The sequence below is a fragment of the Delphinus delphis genome, chromosome 14 (assembly GCF_949987515.2).
Source record: "Delphinus delphis chromosome 14, mDelDel1.2, whole genome shotgun sequence".
NCBI classification, from domain to species: Eukaryota; Metazoa; Chordata; class Mammalia; order Artiodactyla; family Delphinidae; genus Delphinus; species Delphinus delphis.
The window spans coordinates 81,825,627-81,851,183 of NC_082696.1; the positions used below are offsets into that span (position 1 = coordinate 81,825,627).

Sequence of the window (25,557 nt, forward strand, 5' to 3'; positions counted from 1 at the left end):
ACTAATTAATTCATATTCATTAAGAGTAAATTTACTTAAATTGAGTTTTGAGTGAAATACCTGGAACAAATATCTGAAGTGGAATGCCAGAATCCTAGCATGAAAACCAGTAAAGGAAGCAGCCAAAAGTAAATCTGGTTATGATTTTGTGTATCACTAACTTGACCTCTACAATTCTGACAACAGGCATGCTGTACTCAGGCCATAATCTTTCGGGATTTAATTTTTGTATGGTTCTAAATTCCTGCCACTCAACTAAATATTTCAGGAAATAAAACATATACCTCCTATATTTTTTCTGATATCTCGTCCAATCAGAGTCCTTTTATTTCAGGGAAGAGTATTTTTTCCTTCTATATTCTGGGACTTCATTCCAAGAAATAAATTGTTAAGTAAAAAAACTATGTACTTCATAGGGTTTAAAACTTCAAACTTTTTGAATTCTTTGTATTTGTTGGATCCTTCATGCAGCTAACACATGGGGATATATTATCACATGAATGCTCAGAATAAGGCAAATTTAAAACATTCTTAAACAAAAATGAATGAGACCCTATTATTACTTATTCTTATGGTCATTTCAAAGACGAGAAAGCCAGCCCACCATCAGTAATACATGGTCAATACATGTTTTAATCATAGTAATATAAATGTGGGGAGTTAGCAGCAGCTGAACCCAACATCTACTTTCTCAAAAACTATTAACCTGAGTGTATCTGTGTGCACACAAGTACGTGCAAGGGCACACACCTAGAAAACAAGCAGGGTGGGTATTCTTAAATACGGGGACAGGTGTAAATTTATACATTTGTATCCACCAGCTCCACCAAAGAATCTGCTAAGGCACTGACCCTATTGAAAGCTTCTTAAAGTCAGGCTAGTTTGCTGTTTAATTTGCATTGTGGAGAGCAAAACAAAACAATTTGATGTACGGATATTGAAACAATGCCTTCTGAACCCAAATTAACCTTTCCCAAATTTCTGCCCATTGGTCTTATTTCACACAGGACAAATATCATATGGGACTTATACATGACATCCCTTTGTGTCACCATTAAGCCTATTCAGTAATCCAATCATTTTTCAAATGATAGTTTGGAGTCCCTTAATAGTATAGTAACTGTTCCATGGGCACACACTGTCCTTTAAAATGTGGCACTGAGAATTCAGCACATCACTCCAGATATGGTCTCAACCACACAGAGATGAGTACTGGCATACACACACATACACACACACACCTTGTTCTGGATACTATACAATACCAGCATTACTACAACTTGCTTTTTTTAAAGCTAAATTGCTTGTGCATACATTGAACTTGTAGTCAACTAAAACCATTAAGTTTTCCTTTCAAAGAGGATATCTTTACAATCCTCTTTCAAATTACTGGAGTGCAAATTACGCTGAGTTATTCAAATAAAAAACAAGTAATTTTGAAATGGTTTGGGGACGTAAACGTTTCTTTCCACTTACAGCAAAGTTAGGGAATTGAGCCTTGGCCAATGTTGTAAGACCACACGACAAAATCTAGTGTCGTTTTCAGTAAGGTTTTCAAAATCAGTGATTTTCAAAATCAGTAAGGTTTTCTTCAAATGGATCTGTTAAGCATGAGCGTGTGGGCTTTTCACTTTCTTGTGAGACTAGCTGGAAGGCAGTCTTTAGGCAAACTTGAAGCTTCACAACAGTACCAGGGAAACAGAAGACATTTAGTGTAGATCATCCACTGAACTATCTAGAGTGGAGTAACTGACATCTGAATCAAGTATTCTAACAGGAGATAATTGAAGATATAAAGAGAAGGACAGTGTCATCAGTAAGCTCCTACTTGGAGACAGTGAGACACCGGTAACTGCAAACTATTTCTGGTCCGAAGTAGTCCTCATGCTGAGTAATTTAGAGTTCTACTCTGTATCAATTACTTCTACTGGAGCTTCAATGCGTTGAAGGCATCGGTTACTTATCTTTAGACCTGAGATAAATGGCTGTGAAGGTCTGGAGGAAGAACACGCCTTAGCAACGTTGTAAGAAAGTCAGGAGATTTGCAAACCTAGTACGGAGGACAAGGCAGCAAAATCACCTAGAGATTTATGCTGGAGAGAGGAGGGAGAGCATGTTGTCTCCAAGGGAGATGGGAAGCCAGTTCTGGGGCTGCACACTCTTCCCTCTATTTCTGTTTCACCCCCGAAGCACCCCTGTCAGCTTCACCAGACATGGGAGAGTCTCTGGCCCTCCTATTCCCTGAAGTGCGCGTCTGCAGATAGTACAGGAGATTTGGACCGAAGCCTCGCGGCTTTGGGGGCCTTTCCAATCCTCCCTCGGCATGGTTTTCTAACAGTCATCCTCTGTTTCTCTTCTCTATTGACTTGAGCTCTGAACAGCTCAACAAACATTATGCAGAACCAAGGAGGTGCCACGCGCTGGGCCACGTGCTGGGGTGAAAGGTGTGAGAGGGATCCCCGGCCCTTGTTCTCCAGGAGGTCACAGTGGGGACCAAGACACACAGACAAAGCGCTACACGAGCAGAGTGCAGGGCTGCTAAGTCTACCTGGTGGCCAAGGAGAATTCATGAAATAGATGCAATTTTTCTTGAGCTGTGAAGTCAGTGATCTGTGAAAATGCAGTGACGGTGGGAGGAAAGAAAGATGCTGACTGTGGTCATCCTCTCGAATCTTCTTCTCTTACCCAACAAGCTCGTGCATGACCGTCCACAGGCTATGACAACCCTGACTAGGCTGCAAAAAGCTCCTTTAGACACAGCCACATTAAGAAAATTCTATTATCTGAACTTGTAGACGTCTATATAAACTAACAATTACACCTCTAAATTCCCTATTGAGTATCTCAGTAATCTACACCAGAAATAAAATAATTAGGACAAAACTATAATAAGAAAAGATACACGCACCCATATTTTCATAGCAGCACTATTCACAATAGCGCCAAGGCATGGAAGCAACCTAGACGTCCATCAACAGATGAATGGATAAAGAAGATGCGGTATGTGTGTGTGTGTACACACACACCCACACACAGGAATATTACTCAGCCATAAAAGAGAATGAAATAATGCCATTTGCAGCAACATGGATGGATCTAGAGAATATCATACTAAGTGAAGTAAGTCAGAAAGAGAAAGATAAATATCATATAATATCACTTATATGTGGAATCTAAAAATATGATACAAATGAATTTATATACAAAACAGACATAGATCCACAGACATAGAAAACAGACTTGTGGTTGCCAAGGGGGAGGGAGGAGGAGGGAGGGAATGACTGGGAGTCTGGGATTAGCAGATGCAAACTATTGTATATAGGATGGGTAAACAACAAGGTCCTACTGTATAGCACAGGGAACTATACTCAATATCCTGTGATAAACCATAATGGAAAAGAATATGAAAAAGAATGTATATATGTGTATAATAAAATCACTCTGCTGTATAGCAGAAATTAACACAACATTGTAAATCAACTCTACTGCAATAAAAATTTTTTTGAAAAGATTAAAATAATTAGTCACTAAACTATGCAGAGAAACAGAGACTGCGTGATCTTTTGACGGCAATACTTTAATATTTGTGTGCTTGAGTCTCACAGTGCATTAAACCAAATAGGAACATTAGCAGACTAGCTTCTTAAAACCTGGCTAACCGTTTAGCAAATAAAAGTCGAGTGCCGGGGTGCCAGAGCCACGGCATGTGTTGAGCCTGTCATCCATCTGTTGCGTTCTCTGCCAACTGCTCCACTTGGGGTGCGAGTGGAAGGCTTTAGGAGGGAATAAGAAACCATTAAGAAATAAACTCAACTGCAGAGTGAGCAAGCCTCTTTTTCTTTTTCCTATCCTTCTGTTACTTCTGTCCTTCTCGGGTTTCTGCTTATTTTAGTGCTATCTTGTATCAATATACTGCCCACAGATAAGACAATTAAATGAGACTTACTCCACGTAAAGGCAGTCATTTTTCACTGATAATTCAAGTATCATTCTTGTAACTGTAGTAAGTGAGGTCAAGAAGCAGGCTGACAAAACTGTTTTCTTTGTGGCCATTTTAACCATGAATAGAAACTGGTTATAATAAAAAGTTCAATCCTATGTCCAGATTTGACTATACCTTTATTCACTGCAGGATTTTCTGAAATACAGGAGTATGTGTGTGACTCTCTGTTTAAGAGGTATCTTCTCCTAACATGGAGCTCATACTTGTTTTATAAACCTTGACAATTTCACAGAAAGGAAATATCCCATTTTTAGAAGAAAGCTGTGTTGTACTTTTTTTCCTCCTCATTTAGTGTTGCAATTTGGACAATAAATTGTCACATACTAATAGATATTTTAACTTTTTTGATCTTGGGAAGAACTCTGAAATTCATCTTAATTCTGAATTTCACTGGCAAACTGGATGAAACTAGATAATGCAGGGAGAAAGCCAAATGACAAAATAAAAATTCTTCAGCTTTCTCAACAAATGCCTGTAAGTTTCGGAGTAGCTGAGGCATTAATGCTACATCTGGACCAGGGCTGTTGCAGAGTTCATTATAATTCACAACAGCTACCGGCCTTGTCTGCGCTTTCATAAACTGTAACAGCGTCTGCCTTTATTTCCTGAAGCTGCAGTCTTCTCATAAAATGTCTTTTTAAGGGAAAACCGAGATTCAAAGATCACAGTCATTTCATTTTCCAACAGGAAAGAAATATAAAGACAGTTAGGGAACAATGGATCTGTCCAGTTTGCTCTCACCCTCCTGCAAAGAGCTGGGGCTTCAGAGTTGACGGTGCAAAGACCCGGTACACAAAGCAGCTCTTAATGAGGACAGTTAGCCCAGCTATTTTTAAGACATGCAACTTGGCAACTCTCTCACCACACTATCAGACACACTTCTTAAGCGCCTTAATGCATGTGGCTTTTTACCTCTAGAAGTTTGATTTTTTTAAAAAAAGAACATCACGGTACTAGATGAAACACTTGTATTTTTGATCACGTAAATATACAATTTATAGATATATTTGATCAAATGAATATAAAATTTACACATATATATATATATAAAATATCAAAAGCATATTTGGAGAAGAGCATAAATAGAGAAGTTTCTAGATTAGACACTGAGGTAAGGTTTATCTGGACAGTGTGGCCATGATGGGCCTGCCTGGAGGTCAGACAGGATCTCCAGAGAGTCAAGTTTGGGAAGTTTGGAAACATATTTTAAATATAATTTGGAATTAGGAAACCAGACAAAATAAAACTGCATTGTTTTCATAATACTTATTTCAGAAAGTAAAGCTAGACACAATCCTTTCATTTGGTGAAAAACATATGATGATGATTTTCAAGAGATGGACACAATTTTCTGAGGCTGGGAGAATTATCTCTAAGGATAGGCAGACATTAAAAGGGTCCATAGATTTCAAGACAAGGGACACAGCCCTCCCTGGAGCAGGAAGGAAGGAAGTCCCCTGTGCAGTTCCCTCTCTTGCCTGCAGATAAATGAATTTAAGATCTAATTCAGAACTGTCTGCAAAGGAAATGTGAGCACTCGAGGGACGCTTCAGACGAGGTAATACGGTAAAGGTGCCAGAGCCATGGATTCACGTGGGTAGAGATTCAAATCCTGACTTCACTAGTAGTTAGCGATGAAACTTTGGGGAAGTTTCTCCATCTGTGAAACAGTGATGATAAATCGTACTTCATAGAAATGCAAATCAAAACTACAATGAGATATCATCTCACACCAGTCAGAATGGCCATCATCAAAAAATCTAGAAACAATAAATGCTGGAGAGGGTGTGGAGAAAAGGGAACACTCTTGCCCTGTTGGTGGGAATGTGAATTGGTACAGCCACTATGGAGAACAGTATGGAGATTCCTTAAAAAACTACAAACAGAACTACCATAGGACCCAGCAATCCCACTACTGGGCATATACCCTGAGGAAACCATAATTCAAAAAGAGTCATGTACCAAAATGTTCATTGCAGCTCTATTTACAAAAGCCAGAAGATGGAAGCAACCTAAGTGTCCATCATCGGATGACTGGATAAAGAAGATGTGACACATATATACAATGGAATTACTCAGCCATAAAAAGAAACGAAATTGAGCTATTTGTAATGAGGTGGATAGACCTAGAGTCTGTCATACAGAGTGAAGTAAGTCAGAAAGAGAAAGACAAATACCGTATGCTAACACATATATAAGTAATTTAAGAAAAAAAAATGTCATGAGGAACCTAGGGGTAAGACAGGAATAAAGACACTGACCTACTGAAGAACGGACTTGAGGATATGGGGAGGGGGAAGGGTGAGCTGTGACAAAGCGAGAGAGAGGCATGAACATACATACACTAACAAACGTAAGGTAGATAGCTAGTGGGAAGCAGCCGCATAGCACAGGGATATCAGCTCGGTGCTTTGTGACCGCCTGGAGGGGTGGGATAGGGAGGGTGGGAGAGAGGGAGACGCAAGAGGGAAGAGATATGGGAACATATGTATATGTATAACTGATTCACTTTGCTATAAAGCAGAAACTAACACACCATTGTAAAGCAATTATACTCCAATAAAGATGTAAAAAAAAAAAAAGAATAGCATCTGAACCCATCTGACAATGGGTTAATATATGTAAAGAGATCTTGTAAATCAATAAGAAAAACAACAACAATCCAATGTAAAGAAAGGGCAAGGGCATTTCAGAGAAAAAAATTCATATATAAATGACTTATAATCTCTCATACTTTTAAACATGGAAAGTAAAATAATAATGTGGTATAATGTTTCATCTATTAAATAGAAAATGGAAAAACTCAATAATGTGTGTTGTTGAAGAAGTCATGTGGAAATAGGTGTGTGTCCCACTGTTATGGAGTAATTGTCATGTGGCAAAATTTTTCCAATAAATACTTCAAAAATTAAAAAAAGAATCATACCTCATAGAGATACCGTGGGGAATGAATGAAATAATGTAAAGAAGTTTCTTGATAGTATTTAGCACATAATAATTATAAAGTAAATGGCCACTGTTATTATTATTGTAAAAGTTTGTACTCATATTTTTTGGTTAGGTTGAAAATTCATTAGATTCCTAATATCCAGTTTGTCTTAAGAAGTCAAAGTTTTCTAAGATATGTGACTTTTATTTTAACGTTTCCATTCAATATATTTTGAATAAATAATATAAATTCCCTCAAATGAGTTCTAGTTTAGTCTCTTAGTAAGCCAGAGTTTAGAATAAGAGAATCATTAAACTGTTTTCTTTTAAAATTATATCTACTGTTTTCCAAATATTTATTTATCAGGCACTGAGCTGGCAATCTCATGAATTATTTCATCTAATCTTTAAGACAAAACTAGAAGTAGGTACAATATAATTCCCATTTCATAAAAAGAAAACTTAGAAACTGTAAGAGACATGTCCCAAATTACACAGAGTAAGGATCTGAGCTGGGATTCAAACCCAAGATGTTTATAACTCTGGGTATTTAATAATTGAATGACAGAACAATGAGGGCTATCACTTACTGCACACCTACCCCACGAAAAGTGAAATAAATTTATCAAAAGTTTTCCCACTAAAATAAACACTTTAGGACAAATTCTAGGTAATTCAGCAGATTGAAAATTGGTTTTAGCATAAATTAGGCTCATTTTATTTAATTTTTTACTATCACATTAGGGTTAAGATTATTGGAAGATAATTATTCCTATTTTAAAAAACTATCCCTACTTCTCAAAAAACATATCTGATACATGACATACACAAGTGAAATAGGGAGTGAGGCCATTTTTTATTTGCAATATTCAAGCAGCAAATGCAAGCATGCTTTGAGTGTGAAGTCTGGAGGTAGGGCAGTGGGCAGGATTTGCTCCAGGGGCCCAATCTCATTTTCCCACTGCGCATCAGGAGGATGTGAGTTGTGAGCGCCTGTGTGTGTGTGTGTGTGTGTGTGTGTGTGTGCGCATGTGTATGTGTGTATGCCCTTGTGTGATCTCATGCATTAAGCCACTCAGTGCTCTTGGAAACTTAACCATCCAATTTACTTGTTTTGACTGACAGTGGCTTCTGTCCAACCAAGCTGACCGGAAGTCACCAGTGACTAATATCTAAGAACCCTTGCTACATAGAGTAGATTTTCTTATTTGAACCCAGAACAGAAAACTTACCAAATAGCTTAGGCAAAATCCTAGCTGTGCTGAGTAAACGCAAAGGGGACAGTTATTTTTCTGTGGTGTGTTGGCAGTAAGGCTATGTATCTATCAGGTTAGAAGGCCTATGCAAGTCTGTACAAGGTGATGCGTATTATAATTACAAAAGAGCATAATTAACTGCTATAGTTCTTCATCTTCAAAGTCTCCATGATTCCATATTACATAAAGTCTCCTGGGCCTCAGAAGAAAAATGCCACCTCAAGAAGCTAATACTTTGTTCAGGGCCTTGACTTAAAAATATTTACTGCTATCACCTCGACAAACTTCGAAGTGTAGGTTTATTTTAGGATAATGGGATTTATATGCAAATCACTTAATTTATTACTGTATCACATTGTATGTAAGTATAAAGTGCAGTTAATATACAAATTCTACTCTACTCTGCTCAGAATAGGCTTCCCTCCATGCATATAAATCGGTTTTCTAGTTTAAATATTAAACCTAAAAAAAAACCTTCCCTTTGAGAATATTTTACCTGAGATATAGGTTCTATGGCACTTTGCATATGTCCTTCTCCAAGTGAGCAAATTCATCTTTTTTTATTTTGTCTTTTAACAGAGCTCTTAAGCACTTCTAATTCTAAGAAAAGAACCCCAAAGAATCACAACTGTTGAGCAGCAGAATCCAGGCCCAGCTCGGGGATGCTGTCTGCATACTCTGGGAGACACGGCTCTGAGGATACATAACATTTTAAGAGTAATTTTTCTTTGGACACTTAGAAAAATCAATCAAGTTATTTTCATCATAAAATAATGGAAGTACTATACCCCAAACATAAGTGCCCATCTTTACAACTATAATTTAAAATTTATGAAATTTAAAAAATAAAAAAAATTGATGTATCTTCATTGGAGTCAAATATTTAAAACTTATAAAGCATGCCAATAGATACATAGTAGCTTTCTTGTTATTTTCATTTTGTGTATATTCATTAGAGATATTTTAAATAAATGGTAACCTGTGGATTACAGAAGTGAGAAAAATGCTCTTGAGGTGACATTTCTTCACTGATGAGTGTTATATACCTTTAACAGCTAAATGAAGTGACAAGTTAGAAGTAGACCTGGCACCACCAGTGACTGTGCCCTTGAAGAGAGGATACGGTCAAAGACTTGGTGATCCTACAGATGTTGGGAAGGTCCCTGAAGATGCCTGAAACCAGGACCCAAGAGCTAAGTGCAGCCTGATACCATGGTTAGCACCACAGGAGGCTGAACAAATTCTCTGATTGTCTGTGAGGCTCTCTGAGAGCGACTCAAGTAAATTAAACTTGTGGAGACTGCTTGGGGAAACATGAGAGAGAGTTTGCCAGGACAGTGTGCATTGGTTTTAGAGTACCATGGATATGGCCTCTCCTTTACCACGTTAGCTTTTTTTTTTTTAACATCTTTATTGGAGTATAATTGCTTTACAATGGTGTGTTAGTTTCTGCTGTATAACAAAGTGAATCAGCTATACGTATACATATATCCCCATATCCCCTCCCTCTTGAGTCTCCCTCCCACCCTCCCTATCCCACCCCTCTAGGTGGTCACAAAGCACCGAGCTGATCTCCCTATGCTATGCAGCTGCTTCCCACTAGCTATCTATTTTACATTTGGTAGTGTATTTATATGTCCATGACACTCTCACTTTGTCCCAGCTTACCCTTACCCCTCCCCATGTCCTCAAGTCCATTCTCTACATCTGTGTCTTTATTCCTGTCCTGCCCCTAGTTTCATCAGAACCATTTTTTTTCTTAGATTCCATATATATGTGTTAGCATATAGTATTTGTTTTTCTCTTTCTGACTTACTTCACTCTGTATGACAGACTCTAGGTCCATCCACCTCACTATAAATAACTCAATTTCATTTCTTTTTATGGCTGAGTAATAGTCCATTGAATATACGTGCCACATCTTCTTTATCCACTGATCTGTCGATGAACACTTCAGCTTTTAAGTTCCCTGGAGACAGTGTCTTCACACAGATCTTGTGAGACTCACTCTTGTCACCAGTTTGACCAAATGGGCCCAAAGGGCTGAGGGTTTCCATTCCCAGAATTACTACATCCAAGTGATTCACTGCTAGCTAGTATATTCCCTTATATCTACTGCAGTTTTACTTTAAGTGGAGTGTTGGATGAATCAGCTCATGAAATTCTTTCTACAGATCTGGGCTTCTAGGAAAAGCAACAGCATCTTTAATTCTGAGTTGTGTTTGCCTGGAACACCACATCTTGCTCCAGCTCCTTCACTCAGCGCAAAATGCCCTTGCTTTTCTAAGAAACTCTATTTTTTTCTGGAGAATTCCTTGGCTTGCATGTTTAACTTCCCACCTGCTGCTTTCTTACTCTCACGGTCCTTGATGAAGATTGATTTGATCAACGTCTGCAGCAGCTGAGCCTCTTGATTACTCTCTAGCTCCTGTACTGAGTCCCACCTGCGGAAAACTCCTTTTCAGAGCTAAGAGCCTTCTCCACAGCCAGTCAGTAGCACCTTAGGCCTGGTTTCCACAAATAGGATCCAAGAGATGTCACCTCATTGCACCAAATTCAATTAACAGTATTTATTTTTAGACTCATTTTATGTATTTATTTATTTTTTGGCTGCATTGGGTCTTCATTGCTGCACACAGGCTTTCTCTAGTTGCAGCGAGCGGGGGCTACTCTTCATTGTGGTGCTTCACCTTCTCATTACGGTGGCTTCTCTTATTGCAGCACAGGGGCTCTAGGTGCCCTGGCTTCAGTAGTTGTGGCACACAGGCTCAGTAGTTGTGGAACACGGGCTTAGTTGCTCCGCGGCATGTGGGAGCAATTTCCCGGACCAGGGCTCGAACCTATGTCTCCTGCATTGGCAGGTGCATTCTTAACCACTTCCCCACCAGGGAAGCCCCAATTAACAGTATTTTATACCAATCTCAGTAAATTCTGTTTTAAAATATAACAGGAGAATTTTATCCACTTTCCCTTTATTCATTGTGTAAACCCAATTAAATCTTATTTTACACCCCACAATAAAGAAGTCTAGACCAGAGGGCAGACAGCAGAAGCAAGAAGAACTACAGTCCTGCAGCCTGTGGAACAAAAACGACATTCACAGAAAGACAGACAAGATGAAAAGGCAGAGGGCTATGTACCAGATGAAGGAACAAGATAAACCCCCCAAAAAACAACTAAATGAAGTGGAGATAGGCAACCTTCCAGAAAAAGAATTCAGAATAATGATAGTGAAGATGATCCAGGACCTTGAAAACAGAATGGAGGCAAAGAGCGAGAAGATGCAAGAAATGTTTAACAAAGACCTAGAAGAATTAAAGAACAAACAAACAGAGATGAACAATAAAATAACTGAAAGGAAAACTACACTAGAAGGAATCAATAGGAGAATAACTAAGGCAGAAGAATAGATAAGTGACCTGGAAGACAGAATGGTGGAATTCACTGCTGCAGAACAGAAGAGAGAAAAAAGAAGGAAAAGAACTGAAGACAGTCTAAGACACCTCTTGGACAACATTAAACGCAACAACATTCACATTATAGGGGTTCCAGAAGGAGAAGAGAGAGAGAAAGGACCCAAGAAAGTATTTGAAGAGATTATAGTAGAAGACTTCCCTAACATGGGAAAGGAAATAGCCACCCAGTCCAGGAAGCGCAGAGAATCCCAGGCAGGATAAACCCAAGGAGAAACACGCTGAGACACACAGTAATCAAACTGGCAAAAATTAAAGACAAACAAAAGTTATTGAAAGCAGCAAGGGAAAAATGACAAATAACATACAAGGGAACTCCCATAAGGGTAACAGCTGATTTCACAGCAGAAACTCTACAAGCCAGAAGGGAGTGGCATGATATATTTAAAGTGATGAAAGGGAAGAACCTACCACCAAGGTTACTCTACCCAGCAAGGATCTCATTCAGATTCGATGGAGAAATCAAAAGCTTTACAGGCAAGCAAAAGCTAAGAGAATTCAGCACCACCAAACCAACTCTACAACAAATGCTAAAGGAACTTCTCTAAGTGGGAAACACAAGAGAAGAAAAGGACCTATAAAAACAAACCCAAAACAACTAAGAAAATGGTCATAGGAACATACATATCGATAATTACCTTAAATGTGAATGGATTAAATGCTCCAGCCAAAAGACACTGGCTTGCTGAATGGATACAAAAACAAGACCCATATATATGCTGTCTACAAGAGACCCACTTCAGACCTAGGGCCACATACAGACTGAAAGTGAGGGGATGGAAAAAGATACTCCATGCAAATGGAAATCAAAAGAAAGCTGGAGTAGCAATACTCATATCAGATAAAATAGACTTTAAAATAAATAATGTTACAAGAGACAAGGAAGGACACTATATAATGATCAAGGGATCAATCCAAGAAGAAGATATGACAATTATAAATATATATGCACACAACATCAGAGCACCTCAATACATAAGGCAACTGCTAATAGCTATAAAAGAGGAAATCAACAGTAACACAATAATAGTGGGGGACTTTAACACCTCACTTGCACCAATGGACAGATCATCCAAAATGAAAATAAATAAGTAAACAAAAGCTTTAAATGACACAAAAGGCCGGATAGATTTAATTGATATTTATAGGACATTCCATCCAAAAACAGTAGATTACACTTTCTTCTCAGGTGTGTACAGAACATTCTCCAGGATAGATCACATCTTGGGTCATAAATCAAGCCACAGTAAATTTAAAAAAATTGAAATCATATCAAGCATCTTTTCTGACCACAACACTATGAGGTCAGAAATCAATTACAGGGAAAAAAACGTAAAAAACACAAACACATGGAGGCAAAACAGTATATTACTAAATAACCACGAGATCACTGAAGAAATCAAAGAGGAAATCAGAAAACACCTAGAGACAAATGACAATGAAAACACGATGATCCAAAACCTACGGGATGCAGCAAAAGCAGTTCTAAGAGGGAAGTTTATAGCTATACAATCCTACCTCAAGAAACAAGAAAAATCTCAAATAAACACTCCAACCTTACACCTAAAGGAACCAGAGAAAGAAGAACAAACAAAACCCAAAGTTAGCAGAAGGAAAGAAATTATATAGATCCGAGCAGAAATAAATGAAATAGAAACAAACAAAACAATAGCAAAGATCAATAAAACTAAAAGCTGACTCTTTGAGAAGAGAAACAAAATTGATAAACCATTAGCCAGACTCATCAAGAAAAAGAGGGAGAGGACTCAAATCAATAGAATTAGAAATGATAAAGAAGTTACAAAGACCCCACAGAAATACAAAGCATTCTAAGAGACTACTACAAGCAACTCTATGCCAAAAAAATAGGCAACCTGGAAGAAATGGACAAGTTCTTAGAAAGGTATAACCTTCCAAGACTGAATCAGGAAGAAATAGAAAATATGAACAGACCAATCACAAGTAATGAAATTGAAACTGTGATTAAAAATCTTCCAACACACAAAAGTCCAGGACCCGACAGCTTCACAGGTGAATTCTATCAAACATTTAGAGAAGAGTAACACCCATCCTTCTCAAACTCTTCCAAAAAATTGCAGAGGAAGGAACACTCCCAAACTCATTCTGTGAGGCCACCATCACACTGATACCAAAACCAAACCAAGATACAACAAAAAAAGAAAATTACAGACCAATACCACTCATGAATATAGATGCAAAAATCCTCAACAAAATACAAGCAAACAGAATCCAAGAGCACATTAAAAGGATCATACACCATGATCAAGTGGGATTTATCCCAGGGATGCAAGGATTCTTCAGTATACACAAATCAATCAATGTGATATACCATATTAACAAATTGAAGAATAAAAACCATATGATCATCTCAATAGATGTAGAAAAAGCTTTTGACAAAATTCAACACCCATTTATGATAAAAACTCTCCAGAAAGTGGGCATAGAGGGGACCTACCTCAACATAATAAAGGCCATATACGACAAACCCACAGCAAACATAATTTTTAATGGTGAAAAACTGAAAGCATTTCCTCTAAGATCAGGTACAAGACAAGGATGTCCACTCTCACCACTATTATTCAACATAGTTTTGTGCGTCCTAGCCACGGCAATCAGAGAAGAAAAAGAAATAAAAAGACTACAAATTGGAAAAGAAGTAAAACTGTCACTGTTTGCAGATGACACAATACTATACATAGAGAATCCTAAAGATGCCACCAGAAAACTACTAGAGCTCATCAATGAATTTGGTAAAGTAGCAGGATACAAAAGTAATGCACAGAAATCTCTTGCATTCCTATACACTAATGATGAAATATCTGAAAGAGAAATTAAGTAAACAGTCCCATTTACCAGTGCAACAAAAAGAATAACATACCTACGAATAAACCTACCCGGGGAGACAAAAGACCTGTATACAGAAAACTATAAGACACTGATGAAAGAAATTAAAGAAGATACCAACAGATGGAGAGATATACCATGTTCTTGTATTGGAAGAATCAATATTGTGAAAATGACTATACTACCCAAAGCAATCTACAGATTCAATGCAATCCCTATCAAATTACCAATAGCATTTTTTACGGAACTAGAACAAAAAATCTTAAAATTTGTATGGAGACAAAAAGACCCCGAATAGCCAAAGCAGTCTTGAGGGAAAAAAACAGAGCTGGATGAATCAGACTCCCTGACTTCAAACTATTTTACAAGTAATCAAGACAATATGGTACTGGCACAAAAACAGAAATATAGATCAATGGAACAAGATAGAAAGCCCAGAGGTAAACCCACGCACCTATGGTCAACTAATCTATGACAAAGGAGGCAAGGATATACAATGGAGAAAGACAGTCTCTTCAATAAGTGGTGCTGTGAAAACTGGACAGCTACATGTAAAAGAATGAAATTAGAACACTCCCTAACACCATACACAAAAATAAACTCAAAATGGATTAAAGACCTAAATATAAGACCGGACACTATAAAACTCTTAGAGGAAAACATAGGAAGAATACTCTTTGGCATAAATCACAGCAAGATCTTTTTTGATCCACCTCCTAGAGAAATGGAAATAAAAACAAAAATAAACAAATGGGACCTAATGAAACTTCAAAGCTTTTGCAAAGCAAAGGAAACCATAAACAAGATGAAAAGACAACCCTCAGAGAAAATATTTGCAAATGAACCAACAGACAAAGGATTAATCTCCAAAATATATAAACAGCTCATGCAGTTCAACATTAAAAAAACAAACAACCCAATCCAAAAATGGGCAGAAGACCTAAACAGACATTTCTCCAAAGAAGACATACAGATGGCCAAGAGGCACATGAAAAGCTGCTCAACATCACTAATTATTAGAGAAACGCAAATCAAAACTACAATGAGGTATCACCTCACACCAGTTAGAATGGGCATCATAAGAAAATCTACAAACAACAAATGCTGGAGAGGGTGTGGAGAAAAGGGAACCCTCTTACTCTGCTGGTGGGAATGTAAATTGATACAGCCACCATGGAGAACAGTATGGAGGTTCCTTAAAATACTAAAAATAGAATTACCATACGATCCAGCAATCCCACTACTGGGCATATACCCAGAGAAAACCATAATTCAAAAAGAGTCATGTACCACAGTGTTCATTGCAGCACTATTTACAATAGCCAGGTCATGGAAGCAACCTAAATGCCCATCGACAGATGAATGGATAAAGAAAACATGGTACGTGTATAATAAAATTATTTTTAAAACGGAATATTACTCAGCCATAAAAAGGAACGAAATTGGGTCATTTGTAGAGACGTGGATGGATCTAGAAGAGACTGTCATACAGAATGAAGTAAGTCAGAAAGAGAGAAACAAATATCGTATGTTAACGCATATATGTGGAACCTAGAAAAATGGTACAGATGAACTGGTTTTCAGGGCAGAAATTGAGACACAGATGTAGAGAACAAATGTATGGACACCAAAGGGGGAAAGCGGCAGTGGGTGGTGGTGGTGCTGTGATGAACTGGGTGATTGGAATTGACACGTATACACTGATGTGTATAAAATGGATGAGTAATAAGAACCTCCTGTATAAAAAAGGAAAAAAAGATTTGTTCATATGGTGGTATAAGTAATCCCTCTCTTGTATGTACGTTGTAATTATCTTTTCTCAATTTGTCTTTTCTATTTTGCCTGGCATTTTACTGTTTCTATAATCATATGTATGATTTGATTTTTTAAAAAAGTAGCATAACTCAGCTCTAAGATATACGAAAAAAAAAAAAAGAAGTCTAATAATCTATTTTATAGTCCAAGTTCTCCAATGATTCTGTACTTGGCAAAGAAAAAAAAGAAAGAGTTCCCATATTCAAGTAATTTTTAAAATCCCAATGATCTGAAATCTAGACAATCTGAACAATATATTTTAGGAAGAGATTGGTGAAATGGGTATATAAAGTAAATTTGGACGGGGCAATCTCTTCAAGAGTTAGGTGATTAAGTAGTATTCTCTTGGGGAAATGGCATTTTGAAGGATTCAGACCTTTAAACAAGTGTCTGAAGGAATTTTTACTTATTGAAGTGTCTTCGTTTAATGTCATCAGAAAGATTAAGCAAGAGGACAGCAGCCCAAATAATCATTAGCTTGCAGCAATGTATCATTGTTTACAAAGTTTGCTGGGTTTTACTGAGTCTACCATTTACAGGAGCAAAGAATTTGCATATCAGGCTGAATAATTTCTAAAAGAAACAGAGCAACATCAGTGAAGCAGTCAGATATCAGAGACACGTTTAAGAAGGACTCAGAAAATAAGTTCTGAACCTCCTACCACTTCAGCTTCAGTTCCCCTCGTGACAATGATAGCTTCATAACCACAGGGGTCATGACCTCTAGATAGTGAGGCAAAATGGACTCACTTGATAATTAGTGCAGCTAGAACAGCTACGAAAATTTATGCTAAATTTATTTTAGTGAAGAAGAGAATTTTCTTAGCATCAATATGTAAAACTCTAATAATTCAACAATCTAAGTGAAAAATAAGACAAGATAATTGCTGTCTAATTTACAAATATAACAATTTTTTTAAGTTTCCTGAATAAGTATGCTAACCTCTTGTGAGTGGATTCATTATTTAGAATCATCTTTACAGTATTAGAGAAGACAATGTGAAAATCATTTTATTGATGGATTGAAATATATTTCTTGTATTTTTATTTATCATATTTCATGTGATACTTTATTTTTAAATGTTTATTTATGTCGGCAGTGAAATACATATTAAAAGATCCTATATCATGTGGTCGCTTATTTGTGGAATCTTAAAAAATGATACAAATGAACTTATCTACAAAAACAGAAACAGAGTCACAGACATAGAAACCAGACTTACGGTTACCAAAGGGGAAAATGGGGGAGTGATAAATTAGGAGCTTGGGATTAACAGATACACACTACTATAAATAAAATAGGTAAACAACAAGGGCCTACCGTGTAACACAGGGAACTATATTCAATATCTTGTAATAAACTACAAGGGAAAAGAATCTGAGAAAGAATAGATTTATATATATATATATATGTATAGCTGAATCACTTTGCTGTACACCTGAAACTAACACAACCTTGTAAATCACCTAGACTTCAATTTAAAAAGAAAGAGAGAAAAGATAAACATATCAATAAGTAACCCTCCCCCACAAGAAAGATACTATACCAACCATAAAATAGTGAAATTAAGAAACTTTGGGTCTCTTAGAATAATGACTAATGTTCTGAAGCAAGTGTTTTCTGCAAAGGACCAGACAGTAAATGTCTTAGAATCTCTGCCACAATTACTAGACACTGCTGTGTAGCACAAAAGCAGCCTTAGCCATCATGAAGACCCATGAGCATGGCTGTGCTCCAGTAAAACCTGATTTACTAAATCATGCAGCAGGAATTTTTGGCAGCCCTCCTGCAGGGTCAGAGTTCGCTGACTGCCCCCCGCCCCCCGAAATACCAGACTTGTTCCGTGTACTTTCCCTTCCTCTCTGATACAACCTGGTAAAATAGCTACAAAGCTTAATCAAGGGTCTGATCCACATACCTTTTCCCCAGGAATTCCAGGAGCACCCAATTCACCTTTAAGACCAACCGCACCCTGAAATATAGAAATGCTCATTAGGAGTTTTTTCAAAGGTGTATTAATTGCTAAGGTTGTCATACATGAGTTGCTTTTGCTGGCACCAAAGTGTGGGCCGTTAAGTTTTTTTTCCCTGTTATTCACAAGTCATTAAACTATACTTTTGACAATTAATAAATTATCAGAAAGTTAATAATAAATATCAGAGTGCTAATCAAAACTCAAACTAGACATTCTCCACACAGACATATGCAGTACAGCTTTCTCATTTCTTTTATATTTATCAAAGGTTAAGGAATGATTCTATTGCTGTTACTTCAACTAGTACCTGGTACTTTCAATTCAAATAAGTCATGAAATTTCAGACTCCAAAGTACCCATATTTTTATATTTAGTGTGCCTGACCTTCCATTACATCCTCCAGGAAAACATTCCGAAGCTGGGTCAATCCTTTTGTCAATTTCCTTGCTCATCCACGTTAACCGGAAAAATCTGCTCAGTGAAGCTGATGGGCTACCTTTATCTGCCTTTATGGCTCTTTCACAAATTCAGTCTAATAAATTTATCCTTGAGACAGTGGACAATAATGTAAACTTTCTGAATGAATTTCTCTATGACTAATGCTTGGTAGAGATTAATAAACACATTAGAATTCTATGAGTATATAATACCATTATTACCCTGATACTACCTGTTAATTTCAGATTTAAGGCATACAAATAAATGTCAACTTCAAGTTCCTACAGATTAGATGAGATTGTATCAGATGGAGTAAAATTACAAAAACAAACCTGTCAATTAATCCAATATGCTCAATATTGGATTAGAAAGGATGAAGAAATATTCTTTAATTCTCATATTGACATAGACAAAAATTCAAAACCATAAATATTAAATCTTGCTTCTTTGCGGTTATTACTAAGGGAAAAATATTCCTTCTTTTAAAAAATTATGAACATATTTTGATTCAATTATTTTTTATTGGTGTGGTGTGTCTTCAGAACGGGCACATGAGTAATGTCACACTGGAAACAAAATAAAGGGAAATTCACTAGTAATCTCTGGGTTAACACACTAGACCACTCAAAATGGACACTTCCATACAGTGAGATTGGAGAGTAGGGGTAGTAGAAAAAAAACAATACCAAAGTTTTTGACTATAGAGTCAAGTAAGTTAACATTTCATCTTAAATTATTTTGATTTTCTCTAAAAGTATACCTACAAAGCAATCATTTCATAAAGCCTACACTTTTCGGGAAATTAACTTGATATGGAAGGTAATAATACAAAACTAAACTGGAAAATTATTCCCCAAATAGACCTCAGATCATACTCCTCCTTAGGTTCAGGAACATTGAAATTGAGCTGCTATGTTATAAAACTGAGGGAATTTCAACTCTGAAGTGGGTGAAGGTATTAGCAAGGGTATTAAAGAACTGAGAAAGTAATTGTAGTTGCTAAGTAATTAGGCTGCTAACCACATCTGCTAAGAAAAGGGAATTAAAAGATTCAGAAAATTACAATCATTGAGTCTAAATGAAAGAAAAGTATTAACTATTATTTCAAATAATGTCATCCAGAGTTTAGTCTTGGACAGAGGGCATGGTTAGGATGGTCTGATTGGGTGGCCTGATACAGAATATTCATCACAGCTATCTGTTTATAAGCAGTGGTTGAATCTCAAACTCTCTCCAAGAGAGGGGGTCATAAGCTCTATGAAGAAAAAAGCAGTAAATCAGACTAACGAAGCATCACAGTGTGGATGAGAAAATAGGCAAATAAACACTAAGTCATCCCAAAACTTGTGACTTTTCTCCAAATATTTCTGATTCATCATTAACTAGTGGGTAACATCAAGCTAAAACTAATCAGGTCACTAGGTAAATTTTTTTAAATGCTTTTGTTTGTAAAGGAAAAAGTGTAGTAGAACATTAGTGAATAATATAACAGTTCTTAACGATTTAGCTTATCTAGCTCCTTCTCTGCAAACTGACTCTTCGCCCTGCTTGGCAAGGTCCACTGGGCAACTGGGGCAGAGAATTCACAGGTTCTAGAAACAGATGAGTTGATGCCTTAGACTTTCCTTGTGGTAGAATATTCATTAATTCAACGTATTTTTAGCTCCTATTGTGTGCTGTTCTATGTATGGTGCTCAAGGAACTCATATTCTAGTGGGGGAATAAATGGAGGTATAATGATAACATGTCAAGTGACGATAGAAGTGCTAAGAAAAGAAAGAAGACAGAGGTGGAATGAAGGGATGCTTTTTACACAGAGATGTCAGAAGAGGCCTTTCTATTTTTTTTTATTTAATTAATTAATTAATTTAATTTTTTTGGCTGTGTTGGGTCTTCATTTGCGTGTGAGGGCTTTCTCCAGTTGCGGCGAGCAGGGGCCACTCTTCATCGCAGTGCGCGGGCCTCTCACTGTCCCGGCCTCTCCCGCTGCAGAGCACAGGCTCCAGACGCGCAGGCTCAGTAGTTGTGGCTCACAGGCCTAGCCGCTCCGCGGCATGTGGGATCTTCCCAGACCAGGGCTCGAACCCGTGTCCCCTGCATTGGCAGGCAGATTCTTAACCACTGCACCAATCAGGGAAGTCCCCAGGCCTTTCTATTTTAAAGTGATTTATGAGAGAGAGCCTAAATTATGTGAAGGAAAGAGAAATGTGAATATCTAGAACATTCCAGGTATATGTAGCCTGGTGCAAAGACCTTGGAACAGACATGAACAAGGGGAGAGTGTAGGAGCCACTATAGGGAGGGGTAGCGGGGTAGGGAGAGCTCTACACATTATGGGAAGCCTTGCGGCCCGTGGTTAGAGCTTCAGTGTTATCTTGAGGGGAAGAGGAAGCCATGGGTGGGTTTTGACCAGGTGGGACAAGATTTACTTACAGGATTATTCAGAACAGCTGTCTAACTCATAGTGTACAGGCATAAATAAAGTAAAATTTGCTCTTTATAAAGCTGCCACAGATGACAGTAAGGATTCTCAAAACGTAAGACCTGGGCTTCCCTGGTGGCGCAGTGGTTGGGAGTCCGCCTGCCAGTGCAGGGGACGCGGGTTCGTGCCCCGGTCTGGGAAGATCCCACATGCCGCGGAGCAGCTGGGCCCGTGAGCCATGGCCGCTGAGCCTGCGCGTCCGGAGCCTGTGCTCTGCAATGGGAGAGACCACAACAGTGAGAGGCTCACGTAACGCAAAAAAAAAAAAAAAAAAAAAAAAAAAAACATAAGACCTTCAGAAATATTGTAATGAGTAATACATAACTTGGAAAGAGATTTGGGAACTGTATTCTCAAAACTTTTCTCATTTTATCTCATTGGTCCAAAAGTAAAATGAGAAAAATGAGAATGAGAAAAATTAAATTTCAAAAACTAGCACACTATATCTAAAAAAAGTCTTGTCAAATAAGATTGGGAACAAAAGACACAGATTTGAATGAAATACTTAAATCACTGAGTGATCTTTTGAAGAAATGACTGTCATTAAATTATTAATATTTACTATGAGTGGAATATAACAACTCAAGGTTTTTATAACCTAAAACATGTAATCAATTGAAAATTCTAAGGAATTATTTCACAAAATGAATATGTGTTTGGTTTTAATCAAACCACGTATGAAACTCAACTCAATCTAAAAGGATTACCCTCTACCTCTCCTTCAACACATGACCATGGATAAAAAAGTAGAGGAAACATGCATTTGCTAAGTATCTACTATGTACCAGTTCCTGGTACTAAGTATTCCTTCTTCACAATAAGCTGTTGACTCAGTGTTATTAAGCATCATTTTCAAAGCAAGTAAGAGGTGGACAGGATTCAATCCCAAGTCATTCAGGCTCCAAAGTGGTACTCCTTCTAATATACTGTCCTACAGCCCCTAAATATACTCTCTTGGTCTTACACACCAAAAGAAAAACCTTGAGAGCAACATCTGGTTGCCTTAGTAACACTGCACTTCTGATCATTTCACAAAATCAACTATTCAATATGCCTTAGAGCAAAAATGACTTTTGATCTTCAAACTGTGCAGGCAGTATTTTGTGCACCTGCTCTAGTAATGAAACTTATATACAAGACTCAAACACAGGTGGAAAGCCATCTTTATTTACTGCCCATTAAAGTTGCAGGATCACGTAGTACAATAAGAACAGAAATGTACTCATCAACTCCTCAAAAGGAAAAATACATCCATGTTTATTAAAAAAAGCTGATCACATTCATGGCCATGGTCATCTGAAGTTGTATTTGCACATCAAGGATTATGCTGGTTTAATTAAATGCTGGTGCATGTACTGAAACAATAAAGGAAGTATAGTGATTATTTGCCTTCTTTTGTAGGTTATCAATTTATTTTATCCCAGCTGTCATGGCCTTGCCACTAAAATCTCTTGCCATTATGAATTTTGTGTAGTCTGGAAGTTAAAACAAATGTTATTATTTTTTAAATGTATCATAAATGGGAAATTACGTAATACATTATAACTCTAAGATACATTTTGTATAGTTTATAGATTTGGCATACAATAAATTTTCTAATAATTATGATCTTTTTTATTTCTGTGGTATCAGTTGTACCATGCCCTCTTTCATTTTTTATTGTTTATTTGAGTCCTCTCTTTTTTTCTCGGTGAGTCTAGCTAGCTATAGGCTTGTCAATTTGTTTCTCTCTTCAGAAAAGCAGTTACATTGATCTTCTCCATTGTATTTTTAGTCTCTATTTCATTTATTTATGCTCTAATTTTTTTTTTTTTTTTTTTTTTGGCAGTACGCGGGCCTCTCACTGTTGTGGCCTCTCCCGTTGTGGAGCACAGGCTCCGGACGCGCAGGCTCAGCAGCCATGGCTCATGGGCCCAGCCTCTCCATGGCATGTGGGATCTTCCCGGACCGGGTCACGAACCTGCATCCCCTGCATCGGCAGGCGGACTCTCAAACACTGCGCCACCAGGGAAGTCCTGCTCTAAATTTTATTTCCTTCCTTCTACTAACTTTGGACTTCATTTGTTCTTCTTTTGCTAGTTCATTAAGGTGTAAAGTTAGGTTGTTTATTCGAGCCTCTGATTGTTTCTTGAGATGGGCACTTATCTCTATGAACTCCTCTCTTAGAACTGCTTTTGTTGCATCCCACAAATTTTGGTATGTTATATTTCCATTTTGTTTTGTCTCAAGGTAATTTTTAATTTCTTTTTTGACTTCTTTTTTCACCCACTGGTTGCTCAGTAGCATGTTGTTTAATCTCTACATTTGTGAATGTTCCAGTTTCCTTCGTGTAATTAATTTCTAGTTTCATACCACTGTGGTCAGAAAAATATGCTTGATACAATTTCAATCCTTTTAAATTCATTAAGACTTGTTTCATGGCCTAAAGTATGATCTGTTCTAGAAAATGTTCCATATATATTTGAGAAGAATATATTCTATTGCTTTCAGAGGGAATGTTCTATATATATCTCTTAAGTTCTTCTGATTCATCTGTCATTTAAGGCTAGTGTTTCCTTATTGATTTTCTGTCTGGATGATGTATCCATTGATGTAGTGGGGTATTAAAGTTTCCTACTATTATTGTATTACTGACTACTTCTCCCTTTAGGAATGTTAATATTTGCTTTATATATTTAGGCACTTCTGGGTTAAGTGCATAAATACTTACAAATGTTACATCCTCTTGTTGGATTGACCCCTTTATCATTATATAAAACCCACCTTTGGCTCTTATTACATTCCTTGTTTAAAGTCTATTTTGTCTGATATAAGTATAGCTACTCAGCTTCCTTTTGATTTCCATTTGCAAAAGATTGGAATATCTTTTCCAATCCCTTCACTTTCAGTTTGTGTGTGTCCTTACATATAAAGTGTATTTTATAGGTAGCATATAGATGGATCTTCTTTCCAAACTATATTATAAAGTTATAGTAATTAGAACAGTGTGGTATTGGCATAAAAACAGACACATATATCAGTGGAAAAGAACAGAGAATCCAAAAATAAACCCACACATATATGGTCAATTAATTTATGACAAAGGAGTCACAAATATATAGTGGGGAAAGGATAGCCTCTTCAATAAATAGTGTTGGCTATTTACAATAGCCAAGACATGGAAGCAACCTAAATGTCCATCGACAGATGAATGGATAAAGAAGATGTGGTACATATATAGAATGGAATAATGCCCATAAAAAAGAATGAAATAATGCCATTTGAAGCAACATGGATGGACCTAGAGATTATCATATTAAATGAAGCCCTACAGAGAATGACAAATATCGTATGATATTGCTTATACATGGAATCTAAAAAAGAATGATACAAATGAACTTATATGCAAAACAGAAATAGACCCACAGACATAGAAAACAAACTTATGTTACCAAAGAGGAAAGGAGGGAGTGATAAATTAAGAGTTTGGGATTAATATATACACCCTACTATATATAAAACAGATAACCAACAAGCACCTACTGTATAGCATGTGGAACTATACTCAATATTTTGTAATAATCTATAAGGGAAAAGGATCTGAAAAAGAATATATATAGATAACTGAATCACTTTGCTGTACACCTGAAACTGACACAACACTGTAAATCAAATATACTTCAATAAAAAATAAATAAAAATTTTAAAATAAATAAACAGTGAGTGCTGAGAAAACTGCAGAGCCACATGCAAAGAAGAATGAAACTTGACCAATATCTTATACCATACAAAAAAATTAACCCAAAATGGATTAAAGACTTGAACGTAAGATCTGAAACCATAGAACTCCTAGAAGAAAACATAGGCAGTAAGCCCCTCAACATACATCTTGGTGATAATTTTTTTGAATATGTCTCCAAAAGCAAAAGTAACAAAAATAAACAAGTGTGATCTCAAGGGCAAAAATAAATGCCCATCCCAAACCCAAATATTTCTTCTCAAGCACTTGCTTAGGTGCCAGAAGTTCCCATGGAAGGTACAATGGTGGACCCTCCTTTGGGAGTCAAAAGACCAAGGACAGCTTGGCTGAAGCTTGCTGTGCAACTTTGAGGGATCAGTCATTTCACAAACTTCAGTCTCTTACCTTTTAAAATAAGGAGTCCATGTAGATTATATAAATAATTTAGAACCATGGACTTCCAAGTTAAGGCATGAAAAGAATTTAAATCTGTTCTACCTTGGAAAGATAGTAAGAACATAATCAACTCCTAATCTTAGCAGGAATTAATCTACCTAGTTAGCTAACAAAAGACGTGACTCATAGAAAACAAACTTATGGTTA

General features: G+C 37.1%; 1 protein-coding gene across 1 annotated transcript in view; it reads right to left on the bottom strand.

The window, feature by feature from the left end:
* COL19A1 (collagen type XIX alpha 1 chain) overlaps positions 1-25,557 on the bottom strand; it is a 351,475-nt gene that overhangs the window by 268,528 nt on the left and 57,390 nt on the right. The window lies entirely within an intron of this gene.